Genomic DNA, 14,752 nt, shown 5'->3' with positions numbered 1-14,752 from the left:
TCCCTGATCCAATGTATACATTGGGATTTCCGGTACGGACCTACCTAACTGGCTGCTGGCTCATGGAGCTCCCTGCTACCTGCTGACCTGGCTTCAGCTGTACTAAGAAGCGGGAACAGAGCTGTGGTCGCCAGCTGCCTTCTTCCAGGCACCTGTGGAGTATTGACGATGGACCGTCCTGACCAGCTGCTGGTTACCACTGGCTCCCGCAGACTCCGAGCTTCTATTACATTGAGAAGTGGGAGGCAGGAAGGGAACTATGAATGCCGTGTATCATCCCTGACACCTGTGAGAGACCTGATGGCATTGTGGTTACTGTTCATCTTCCCACTACCCCAGAACATCGGATTTCCGGCCCTGAAGCTGCAGGGCATATAACTGGCGTGGTCACCACTTCAGACAAGGATCTGCACTACTATGTGGATGGCAATTTTTCTCACTGCAGGACTCCAGTCTCTCTTAATACTATAGTGCAGGTGGTGGTGCAGATTCTGATATCATGATCTATTGAAAGCAGGTATACATTTCTACTGCAATTAATTGAAGGGTTTTGAGATTTTCAATGTACATATAGTCTTCTTTTTTTTTTTTTTTTTCTTTTGCTGGTTTTATTTAGTCCTCCTCCTCCTCCTTTCTAATATCTGTCACAGTCTATAACTACCATCCAAATAGATAAATATGTGGCTAAATCTGTACAAAAAGGAAAAGGATTCCATGGATTCTGCTCTTGCTAAACTGACACTGCATGAACAATGTATATTGGAGGCAAAGAATTTCTGATTAGAGGACAACTTGTCTCCAGCGCACACCACCATATCGGCACATGAGAAAGTAGTAGCTTCCATTCAGGACAAGTTAGAAGATCTGGAAAACCGAAATAACGAAACAATATCCATCAAATTGGCCTCCCAGAATCCATCAAACCAGCAGATCTTATGACCCTGGTATTGTAATGTCTTCCATGCGAGTTATGTAGCATGTCTAATGCTGGGTCATTAACCATGGAATTAGTACACCACATTGGCTTCAATAAGCAGGCATCTAGGGACAGACTCCATCCTGTGACAATGAAAATTCTGAACTATGCAGACAAAGTTCAGCTTCTCGACGCATACAGGAAGCACTCTGGCTTGCAATATCAAGGACATAAACTATTATTGTTCCAGGATTTTTCGTATATGGTGGCGATGTAGAGGAGAGAATATGCACCTGTCTGTAAAAGTTTATTTGCTATTAATCTTCAATTTGATTTATTATATCCAGCCAAACTACGGGTTATTCATAATGGCGAACTGTTTTTCTTTGATAACCTGCAAGCTGCAAAGAACTATGTGGATTCCATCTCTTCAACATCTTTGACACGTATTGCTGCAGTGGACTAAGCCATGGGATATTCGGCTATCTTATGCTCTCTTCCTCTTATACTGTATTTGAGGTTACCTGGACTCATGTCTTCATCACTGCTATTTTTGCATTATTCTGTAGTGTGGTATTCCTAATGGTCTTATTACCTTATGTCAATATTTGAGTAAGGCAAATTGTTTTTCTCCTTGTTGGTCTTTCTTCAAGTATTCTCATTACATTTCTATATATTTGATTCTGTCAGATAATTTCTTACCCAAAATTGTTTTTCTGTTTGTAATTTATTTAATTCCAATTTTTTTCCATTTTTCTTTGGCTATTGTCTGCATAATGGTTTAGCTGTCAATCTTACCGAGTGCCTATTTTGGTTCTAATAATTTTAAAATTATTGATTTTTAATGGATTCTTCACAGGCGGGTTTGATAGTACACTTGTCCTCACAATATGGTTTTTAGATATTTTTTGTACTCCCTATTCCCACTCGCTAGTACAGGAAAGGGACTCGTATGGTATATATTTATTCTTCTCAAATGGACTAAGATAGGTATAGGTTAACATGGCTACCTCTTCCTCAAGCCAGGTTAGGACACAAAAGTCCATTAAATTTGTGTCATGGAAAGTGGAAGGGTTAAATTATCTGATCAAGAGATGAAAGGTGTTAACTTATCTTAAAAGATTGAATCCTGATGTGGTACTCTTACAAGTGACTCATTGGGATTCAAAAGATCCAAATATACTTAGGGACAGCTAGCTAGGTGAATATAAGGCCTCGTCTTTTACAGCCAAACATAGGGGAGTGTTGATATTGTTTCAAAAACACTTACAATATAATATTAGAGATACTGTACCTGGACAGACTTAGAGGGACATTTTCTCTTTATAAAACTGTCTATTTATGACTCTTTATACACCTTAGTGACTATCCATGCCCCTCTTAACCCTAGTGGGCCCTTTTTTATTTGTATTTCAAGCAACAGAGTTGAGTTGAAGGAGAACTGGTATTGGGGGAGATTTTAATAATGTACTTTCTTAGGGGTTAGATAGATCTATTGCTAAGGGTGGAATTAGGGGGGCAGAAACTTGTCATTACGTATTGATTCTTTGCAACTTTGTGATCCCTGGAGATGCCAAAATCTGACTTCATGAGAATATACTTTCTATTCTCATCCACATAACACATCCTCACTGATTGATTTTTTAGTTGGTATCTCTTTCATTGTATCAACAAGTATTAGAGACGGGAATTGCACTTATAGACTTATCTAACCATGCCCGTATTTGGTTAACTATATTAGTGGCTTCGCCTCTGATAACATCATATAATTGGAGATTCCTGGATTACAGTGCTTGTATACTTCTACTGATTTTTATAATCATGTTGAAAGAGCGTTTCTAAATTATGCTGTAGACAATGTGGAGCATTTGGATGATATTAACTTGTTTTGTACAGTGTCCCAACCCTTGATCCGTGGTCAGATTATGGCATATCGGATCAAAAAATGTAAATTATTGGCCTCTAAACTGGATGCGCATAGCCAGGCTTTGGCGGTAGCTTCTAACTCCTTTTTATTGAATGAGACCCCAGATACCCATAAGGTTTATCTTGGTGCTAAACAAGTATATGATTAATTGTGTACAGAGCATGCTCAATACTCCCACAAAGCTCAATGTAATAGATATTTTTGAGGTTTTAATAAACCTGGTAAGCTATTAGCTAATCCTGTGCACAACAGTCTTCACCTTCCTATATTTTACAGCTGAATTCTGACCCATTGACTCCCCTTACCGATTATACATCTGCCAGCATTATTACCAAGAGCTTTATAAGACTCCTGCTGATTTTCCAACATTGGGTATGCAATTTATGAAGGATGCTGATCTTCCTACTTCCTCAGAGAGGGAATTCTAGTTGAACCAGTGACAGAGCATGAACTTCTGTCTCTAATAAAATCGCCCCTGAATGGTAAATCCCCTGGACTGGATGGCTTTGAAGCAGAATTTTATAAGCTTCTTTCTTCCCTCCTGAAGCCTCATTTAATAACTTTGTTCAATTCTTTACTGCTGTGCCAATCATCTCTGCATGGTTTTAATGAAGCCAGAATTGTAGTTTTTCTGAAGCCAGGTAAAGACCCCAAGCTAGCTCAATTTTATAGACCCATTTCACTCTTAAACTAGTATTTGAATTAATTTTCTAAACTGATAGCACATCTTCTCCAAACTATACTCCCTAGCTTACTCCATCCAGCTGAAACTGGGTTTGTATGGGGTGGTACATCAGTTCATAAAATCCATATGCTGATTGTTGCAGTGGCTAGTAATTGACAAATCGGCAATAGGAAGGCTATTATAGTCAGCTGCAATGCCGATATTGCGTTTGATTGCATTTCTTGGTCATATTTTTTGTGCCCAACACTTTGGACAAGAATTTATTGGTATATTTCAAATGCTTTATGCCTCTCCAATGGCTTATTTAACAAATAATGGTCATAATTCCCCTTTTTTTGCATTACAAAGGGGCACTCGACAAGGTTGCCCTCTATCCCCACAGCTCTTCAACTTGGCTATAGATCCTATGATAAGGGCCTTTATTAAGGATGTTACCTGTAAGGGGATTAATGTAGGGCCACATAAGATAAAGGTTTCAGCTTTCGCTGATGACCTTCTTTTATGGGATCACAGGTTTCCCTTTTGTTGGGGTCAAAATGTTATTATTTATTTAGGCCTTTCAATTTCTTACCTACTTGATGATTTATATTCTGTTAATTTTCCCGTTTTCATTCAACAAATGTTGACAGACTTTGACAAATGGAAACATCTGCCAATTTCCTATTTTGGTCGATGTAATTTATTTAAAATGATATCTTTTCCCTGCCTGCTTTATCCAAGTTTATATGGGCAGGTAAAAGGCCCAGAATTTTGTTATTTAAATTGCAGCAGCCACTATCTCTTGGTGGAATTAATTTACCTTGTGTGCAAGATTATGAGGTAGCGGTGAATTATTGCTATGCTCTGGATTGGATAAGTGGTGGTGATATTTTTGATAACTCATCTACTGTACAGCACAAGCGTTCAATCCTAATAGCAATTTAGTGTCTCTATTACATAAACCTACTGCTCATCTCCCTCTGGAAATTAAACAAAACTCCCTGATTAGCACTCCATGCTTCAAATGGTGTGTATTGTGGAAAGGCATGGTCTCTCAGTTCAATCATTATTTATACCACTGCTTTTTAATGATGATTTTCAGCTTGATGAGTTGGTTGGGTTGTTTAGATTATGGTATTTTCAGGGATTGAGTATGGTATATCAATTTATTAGAGAGGATTGTTCTTCTGTCTTGAACCTTTCTCAACTTAAAGCTAATTTTTCACAAACCTGTATACATTTTCTTTTGTTTAATTTTTTTTCATATCTGTAGTTATATTACTGAATTATTGTCCAGTCTTCATACTATTGATAAATCAAATATATTAGACTCCATAGTGAGATTTAGACCTGTTTTTTCGTATCAAACTTCTTTGATATATAATCATACTAGGAGGACTCTAGATTTATCTACCCTTAAAACTGGCATGGCTAAGTGGTCTGACATCTTTCCAGAGCTTCTCTTAAAAACTATTATTGTGTCATGTAATGAACTTAATAAGCAGCTTGTTTCTGCTTCCTATACAGAAATGTATCTCAAACTGCTAAATAGGGCTTATTACACCCCTAGAAGTTTGATCAGCATTTCTGATAACTCCAATTGAATTAAATGTATGTACTTGTCTATCTTTGGTAGTCTGTCCATCTTCCTACACACCCTAAAATACCTATACCAAAATTGCCTTATTTGGGATTTGCATGTCTAGTAGACCTTAAAATTTAATTCTGTACTATATCGCCTGTGACAGAACCTATTGTATAATTTTTACATCTCTTGAATACAAAATAATAATAAAAAATCCATCCCTGACCTCTTCATCTTTAACAATCTCAATTTGCTGGCTATAACAGAAACTTGGCTCAAACAGACACTGCCTCCCCCCTGCATCACTGTCACATTGTGGTTTCCACTTTACATACACCTCCAGGCCTGGCCACAGTAAAGGAGGTGGGGTTGGAATATTACTATCCCAATCTTTCACATACACGTTTCTACCTCAGATTTCATCGCTCACATTTACATCATTTGAAGTACATTCTAACTAGATAATTACCCTATTCTCTCTGCTTGTTGCTGCTATCTATTGCCCACCTGTCTAACACAATTTCTGGAAGATTTGCCTGCCTGGGTCCCTCACTTCCTATGCTCTGACATCCACATAATCATCATGGGTGAGTTCAATATCTGTAGAGACAGTCCACAATCTCTTCATGCCTCCAAACTATTATTTCTAAACTCCTCACTCGGCCTCTATAAATTGCCTGACTCCTCTACTCATCAGGAAGGCCACTGCCTTGATATTGTATTCACCAGACTGTGCCCAAATTATGAATTCACTAAAGAGGGGTACACACAGAGAACTAGACTGCTTAGAAATTATTCACAGATCTCTTCGTGTGTAGTGTGCCGGCAACAGCGATGCGTCGCTATCGCTGGTTCTAAATTTGGTATACATGCATGACAAATCTAGTGAGATCGCTCATTTCACCGCTCGGGGAAATTAACATCCCCCCACCCCCCCTCGCTCAGCATACATCGTGTTGAGTATTGAGCGGTGTGGAGAGATGTGTGCTAAGCAGTCTGTGCTAGATCTCTCAGCACACATCCCCAATGTGTACAGGGCTTAACACTCCTTTCTCTCTATCAGATCACAACCTAATCAATTGCAAGCTCTCCTCCACTACTTCATATTCAAAAACACTAAAGTCAAACAAGCCTCCTCAAACCTGCACATATATTAACACTATCAGTTTTCAACAACATTCGAGCTCTCTACACAACTGCTCTCACCGATTTCTACTTTCACCTCTCCTGAGAGGCTGATCCAACTTTGATGTAATGTCCTTAAAACAAGTCAAAATGAGGCTCAGTAGTGTGTGTGGCCTCCACGTGCCTGTATGACCTCCCTACAATGACTGGGCATGCTCCTGATGAGGTGGCAGATGGTCTCCTGAGGGATATCCTCCCAGACCTGGATTAAAGCATCTGCCAATTCCTGGACAGTCTGTGGTGCAAAGTGGCGTTGGTGGATGGAGCGAGACATGATGTCCCAGATGTGCTCAATTGGATTCAGGTCTGGGGAATGGGCGGACCAGTCCATAGCATCAATGACTTCATCTTGCATGAACTGCTGACACACTTCAGCCACATGAGGTCTAGCATTGTCTTGCATTAGGAGGAACCCAGGGCCAACTGCAGCAGCATTTGGTCTCACAAGGGGTCTGAGGATCTCATCTTGGTACCTAATGGCAGTCAGGCTACCTCTGGCGAGCACATGGAGGGCTGTTAAGCCCCTCAAAGAAATGCCACCCCACACCATTACTGACCCACTGCAAAACCGGTCATGCTGGAGGATGTTGCAGGCAGCAGAACGTTCTCCTTGGCGTCTCCAGACTCTTTGAGAGAAAAAGAGAAATACATCTGCACTCTTATCAATTGAAAACTTAATATGTGAATATATCAATGAGACCCCAATATACGTGTGTCTAGATTAGACTTTAAACCTCTCTGGGGGTGCGACCCTGTTTCAACCAAACTGTAACAACATATAAGGAGAACTAGAAGGGCGGTTATTGAGTTGGGTGCACCCAACTCAATAACCACCCTTCTAGTTCTCCTTATATGTCGTCTCCAGACTCTGTCATGTCTGTCACATGTGCTCAGTGAGAACCTGCTTTCATCTGTGAAGAGCACAGGGCGCCAGTGGCGAATTTGCCAATCTTGGTGTTCTCTGGCAAATGTCAAACATCCTGCATGGTGTTGAGCCTTCATACCACCCTCATGGAGTCGTTTTCTGATCATTTGAGTAGACACATGCACATTTGTGGCTTGCTAGAGGTCATTTTGCAGCGCTCTAACAGTGCTCCTCCTGTTCCTCCTTGCACAAAGGTGGAGATAGCGGTCCTGCTGCTGGGTTGTTGCCCTCCTACGGCCTCCTCCACATCACCTGATGTACTGGCCTGTCTCCTGGTAGCGCTTCCATGCTCTGGACACTACGCTGACAGACACAGCAAACCTTCTTGCCACAGCTCGCATTGATGTGCCATCCTGGATGAGCTGCACTACCTGAGCCACTTGTTTGTGTTGTAGACTCTGTATCATGCTACCACTAGAGTGAAAGCACCACCAGCTTTCAAAAGTGACCAAAACATCAGCCAGAAAGCATAGGAGCTGAGAAGTGGTCTGTGGTCACCACTTGCAGAACAACTCCTTTATTGGGGGTGTCTTGCTAATTGCCTATAATTTCCACCTGTTGTCTATTCCATTTGCACAACAGCATGTGAAATTGATTGTCAATCAGTGTTGCTCCCTAAGTGGACAGTTTGATTTCACAGAAGTGTGATTGACTTTTAGTTACATTGTGTTGTTTAAGTGTTCCTTTTATTTTTTTGAGCAGTGTATATTTAAGACACATACTGCACAAATATTCTCAAATAAAGTAGAGCATCTCTGGCATGTCTCATAGTCCTAGAGACTTCCTCACATATCAGACTATCTACTACTCATCATAATGCTTAGGACACTGCACAACAAACATATTTCTAATTGCTCGTCCCTGCTCAAGCCACTAATCCCAAGTGACTTTTAATTTTATTTAAATAACTTCCTAACCCTCTCTTCTTAACACTCTTCTCATCCTCCTACACCATTACCTCTCCTCTTGATCCTTGACCCTATCAAATCAGTAAAGCTCTGTCTCCTGTGGTCATCCCAACCTTAGGTAAAATCTATAATCTTTCACTCTCTCTACTGGTACCTTTCCATCATTGTTCAAGTATGCAGTAATTGCTCCCATTCTTAAAAAGACATTTATGATGCAAACCCTTTAACTGACATTCCATCTCTCAGCTCCCTTGCCCCTTCAATCTATTTGAGTTAATTGCCTACACTTGCCTCACACACTTTCATAAATTGCACAAGTTATTGGACCCACTACAGTCAGGCACTTGTCTCCAAAACTCCACAGAGACAATGCTGCTTTTAACACTGTTGATCAGTCACTACTCATTAAAACACTACAAACCTTAGGTCTTCAGAACACACCTAATTGTTCTTTTAGTGTTTGATTCTATGATTCCACATCCTCTTCACAAAGTCTATCAATCATAGTACAGCAAGGCCTAGTCTTAGACCCCCTGATTTTCTCACTCTATACTACAGTACCTATATTGGCAAACTAATCAGCTCTCTCAGATTTCAGCATAATCTGAAATTATTGCAGGACTTCCTTTAGGCTTCACCCACTCTGTGGAATGCCCTGCCATGTACAATTAGATTCTCCTCTAGTCTTAAAACCTTCAAGCATTCCATGAAAATCTTCCTCTTCAGACAAGATTATCAAATTCCAGACCCAGACAAATAAACTTTTCAAATATTAATCTAAAATTACATCCTGTCTGTGCAGTCCATACAAACTATATTTTAATTTTCTTCAATTTGACATGCTCCTGACCTCTGGTCAACATTGCTGTGTGACTATATCATAGAGAACACCAAGAAACTCTGCAATCTGACTGGACCATTTGCAATAGATAGAACCTATCTTTGTGTATCAATGCACATTTCCAAATAGTTTGTAAGCTTACGAGCAGGGCCTTCCTACCTCTATTACTGGTATTACCCAGTTTTGTTCACTCACTGTTGATACAATTGTAAAGCACTATATAAGAAACATTTTATAAAAAAATTAATAAGGAACTGAGAATGTCTTGAGGATTCATGAAAAAGGTTGTTATGGGCAAATTGTTTTGGGTAGCAGATACATAAATTATGATAAGTAAATGAGATCCAGGTTCAGTCTCTCAGTTTGGCCTTTGCTTTACCACATGTTGATATTAAAGTACTTGCATGTGATAAAGGTGGTGCTTCTGTCACCCCTCAGTTCACCCTAGTACAGCAAGAAATGTCAGTCATTTAGATCAGCATTGAAATGTGACCACAGTGGGTGAAATCAACAGAACAGATCTTTATGTGTTTCCAGATTCACGCTGACATTTTATTCCATGTGTAAGGGGTTTATATAGGATGTTAATTCTTATTTGATCTTAAATTGCTCGTGCATCAACAAACTCCAAACACTACTTATACATTCGAAAAACCATAGCAGTAGAGGGCAGTATTGGCTAACTTATTAATATTGGCTACATTCTTAAATTAGCAGACCAAACACATTTTTCTAAAAAGCATAACTCATGCTAAATGACAGGGAGTCAGTATTTATAGTCTACAGAGATAAATCCAGTGTCCTCAAATATGATATGTATGACAATGAACAACTATAAAATATAATGACTCTGCACTCTTCACAATCTTATCTGTAATGTAAATATGTGTCTTATTGATCTAGCTAGTCACAATAAATCTTACTATCAAAAAAGGATTTATGTTTCATGGACACATTCCTGACTGAGATGTAACCTTCCTTAAACACAAGACTTTTGTATATGCATTTTTCTGTTTAATTGAACTAAATATTGAGTCATGCTAGTTAAGATATGGCATTTTACTCTATAAATCAACTCTTGTGTTCAATTTGATATCTAAAAAAATAATCTACCTGTCCTTAACCCCCTCTGATCAGCCCCCACAGTGACTCATATATAAGAACTCAGGAATCCTAATAAAACCTAAGCATAGGGTGAAAGACCATTAGTGCCACTACTAAGGGTACCAATCCTATCTACACCTTACCTATTACTGTGTATAAAAAAATAATATCCAGTATTTAATTTTATCCTACAAAATAAAACTATATGATTGTATACAGTATATTGTGAATTTTAAGTAATAACATCCATGAATATATAAAAATAAATCAATTAGCAAAATATATTTCTTAAAGTTATTTTATAAAGTCCACGAAGTTTAAACATGAAGTTATTCCATTTGGTTGTGTTGTATGGCATTTTTCACAGTAATAACTCTTTGTTTGGTATAGTGGAGCAGTAAGATCCAGGGCCAGACCAATCTTTACAGGATTAATCTTTATCCTTAAAAGAACAACATTTATTGTAAGTTTTTTCTTAATCAGCTATAATATGACTTTTATGACAATGTAAATAACTACTGGTAACAATACACCCTAAAGTATCAATTGCAAGATCCCTGCAAATATCCAACTTTACCTTTAAAAAAATTGGCTGGATTTCACCAAGATAACCATCCGGTGAACCATTCATCATCACTGCTTTCACTGTCACCTCTGACATCACCAGTAAATTTGTACTTTCATTTTCTAATCTCATTCATATGTGCACTAATCATTATTTCTGGATCCACCACATCATTTGTAAAGAACGCACAACATTGTATAACAAATGGAGTGTATGGTGTGGTTCAACAGCCTCCTGACTGGGCAGTCAGGTAATCAAGAATCATTCTGTGTTGGATCAGTTCCCTCTTTATAATTTTTACCACTGTTACCACATATTTGGAAGTGCTGTTATAGATGTTAGTAATATTGGGGGCAAGTCAGACCTGATCGAAGATGTGTGGAACACGCACTTCTATGATCAAATACTTTGACATGCGGGGGGAGATGGCCTGCACCAGACAAGTCCGCCCCTAATTTCATATACAGCCCCCCTCTCCCACAGACATCCAAAAGCATCACATGGTAGACAGCTACACATCATGTTAAGGGTGGCAGCGGCTGTGTGTGATGTCACGCAAACACTAAGACCCGCCCAAGCAATGGTCCAGACACGCCTCCGTTGTCTGGATCACCCCCTGAAATGGAGCATCAACACCCACAGAACACGGCATCAACATCCCACTCCCACCTCCCTCCCGGTCTTCAACTGTGTTCTGAAGAGAATGCACTCTAGGACCTTGCACATGCGTGTCCCAGTGTATGTGCATGTGCAGATGTGCAAAAATTCCTTCATAGAGATTATTGCACATCATCTACAGGGTCTGAATTAGGCCCATTATCCAATAGATTTCCCAAGTCCCTAATGAAGTGGTAATTTTCTTAATGCCTCTTATTAGGTTGGTACCATCTACTTTGTAGCATTAAGGTTTTAAGGGCAGATTGCACCACCTTCCACTTATGCCAGTGACACAGAAAGAGCATATAGGACACAGCCAACCTTTTCATATCAACATGTGGTACAAAATTAGTATATGGTATTAATCATATGAGTATACAACTTCCTGTGGCTCCACATGGTAGCCACTTATATACCCATACTCCACAAAATATGAATATCCCCTTAGGGGGGAAGAATGGCCATCATTTTGTAATGTTTTGAGCCATGAAATATATGGATTCAGTAACTAACTTTGGGAAGGCAGGAGTTAGGAAAATTAACATTTGCAGTGAAATTCTTTTCTATGCATTGCTGGGTAAGATTGGTAAAAGTTATCATGCCCACCTTCCTTCTCCAATTATGCCAGCAAGTTTTTATTAGTAATTTAAATTTTGGTTGGGGTGGTTAATACGTGGGGGAAAAGGGAAGTCAGAGAGTGCCGTACTGTAAAATTGTTGCACCATACGTCACCCAGACTATATCTAATGCCGGGGACCTTTGTGTTTCCTGTAGTTTTCATCCATTCCATTTTGTTCCATACCTTGAAACATATTTCAGGAGGGGAGTAAGAGTGAGAGACTCAAATTGCATGTGGCTCCAATGAGCCCAGTTCCTTTACTTCTGCTTCCGATAGTTGTGCAGATAACCAAGAAATGGTGACAACACTAGGGGGTGTCTTGGTAAATACCCAAATATTTGTTATATATACTGTATCTGTTCTTATTTAATTATGCAGCAGTAATAGAGAATTGGGCTCTCTTTGTGTTGGACACTCACACATCCTAGCACATGAGTCTGTCACTGGAGTGGAACAGTGTTAACACATTCACTTTGCTGCTCCTGTCAGTGCTGTACACTTCTCATCAATACTACTTACATGTCTTAAAAAAATTGCTGACTGAGTTACATTCACATTGATCAAGTAATTACATTTAGTAGTGGAGTTATCACTGGAGTCTAATAGGGGTTAAGGATCAAGTGTTAGTGACAAAATCAGAATCACAGTGATACAAATGTAGCAGAACACATTGTGCATGTCCATAGGCCCCTTTCAGGCTAAGGGCCTAGGAGATTGTATTTTTGCATGATGTTAGATGCTTTCAGGATAACAGTTCCTTTGTGACTTTCTTGCAATGGTAAGTGTGAATCCAGGTAACATTGCCAGTCAATTTCACTGAGGTAGCTGTTATCAACAGGACTTGGTAAGAACCTTCAAATCTGGGGTCAAGAGACTTCCTGATATTCTCTTTACCTACTTTAGACACCGGGTGGCAGTTCATGAGATCCTTCAATTCTGTTGGGGTCTGCAATAGAAGCAAATACTTTGTGGTACATACTGGTTAGTTCTTGTGGTATCTGCATCACATATTGAGTCAGATCACCATGCTTATGTTGTAACTGTTGTGGAATGTAAGGATACAAAGCTTGTGTGATCCCTAGGTCTAATATACATCCTAGGACTTTTCCTGTGAATCATGTCCCTCTGTCATTTTCAATGACTTCTGGTACCCCATTTCTGCATACTATTCCTGTAGTAACTTCTTAGCAACTGTTTTTGTGTTTGCTGCCCTGCAAGGCCATGCCTCTGGCCAATTTGAAAATAGGTCTGTATACACCAAGATATAATTATAGGCAGAACACTTAGGTAACTGTAGCAAATCAGTTTGTACTCTCTGAAAGGGGTAAAATGTCTGTGGGGTACTCTTTACTGGTACCTTAACTAACTTTCCTGGATTGGGCAGGGAACAGATTACACATCCTTTTACATAGGCCTGAGGTGCCTGAGTATAGCCCGGGACTATACAATGTTGATTTAGCACCCTCACCATTGCATCTCATGACTGGTGAGTATTTTGTAAACGCTGGTTCACTTACAGGACTAAAAAGCATATACCTTAAACACACTTGATACACTTTAATATTGAGCAGCTGCGGCCACAGTAATTAACCTTTCACCTTTATATTATTCACAACCGTTACATACACAATGGTAGCATAGTGTACGCACTCTGCGTACGTACGCCTAAAGGGCATAGTGACTACACAGTTTGCGTACACAGGCCTATACGCTGTTAGCACAATGCAGCAGCCCGAGTGGCTGTAAATACACTTTAAACCTTAGCAGGGAAAGGAAACACGACACCAGATTGTATTTAAAATGCCGGGTTCAGACACACCAACATATAATTACTGAAAGGGGGTTACAATAACAAAACAATACAATACAATAGAATAATGGCTACAATCAATGGTACATACTTGTTTGGTTTCGCCTGCGCTTCCCAGTCTGGTCCTCAGTCATCTAGGTAGATGACCTTTAGAGTCTGTGAGTGACCAGGCATGCAGCTGGCTCTTTTATACAATCTTCCAAAACCTAACACAATGGATACTGTAATCTCTTTGTCCATTGGACACAGGGATGGTCATTTACAGTACAGGAGAGGCCATAGGTTGGTTTGAATAGGTGGGCGATATCTGTTCCAGATGCACTTGTAGGTGGTCTCCTCTGGGTTCCCGCTGAATAACAAATGTACAGTAAATACAGTTTATATTTATTTTCTGCTCCAGCGCATAACTATACGCAGGAGCGTGCAATCTTCTGCAAACCAACACCAGAATATTGCCCTTAAAATACCCTACAGCTGGATACCAAACACCACCTTATAACCTTGTTCTGTCCCCTCCTAACCTGTAAAGGTGAATCCCTTTGTTCTGATACCATTTAAACTATTGTAACTTGCTGGTGTGGTGCAGGGAGACTATGTGTACATTGTGCACTATTTGGATTAAATATGTAATGTGTTTTGATGGCTCTTTCATGCGTTCATAAACTCCACCGTAAATACTCATACCACGCACTAATGCGCAGGACCGCGGGAGCGACCATACGCAAATTGCGAATATGCACACACACGGAAGAACAAGTACGCGCACGGAGGCCATCTGTTTGTAGTTTGTACGTGATATGTGTATTGCAATATTTTTCGACTTCGACAATTTCCATGACGTTTCTGGCTAAGACTGGGAACAGTGCACATGGTAGACAAAGACGGTGCTACGACATCCATCTATCATCCTGAAGTCATACACTTAATCATTTCAAATGCCTATTTCAGTCTGTGGAACTTGTGCATGCAGCTTTTTAAGGAGGTCCAGGTCCAATGTCTTTGATGTTATGGCCAACAGTATAAAATTATCAGGTAGGGGTTTTACT

The sequence above is a fragment of the Pseudophryne corroboree genome, chromosome 1 (assembly GCF_028390025.1).
Source record: "Pseudophryne corroboree isolate aPseCor3 chromosome 1, aPseCor3.hap2, whole genome shotgun sequence".
Taxonomy (NCBI): domain Eukaryota; kingdom Metazoa; phylum Chordata; class Amphibia; order Anura; family Myobatrachidae; genus Pseudophryne; species Pseudophryne corroboree.
Note: the sequence above shows the minus strand (reverse complement) of the source record.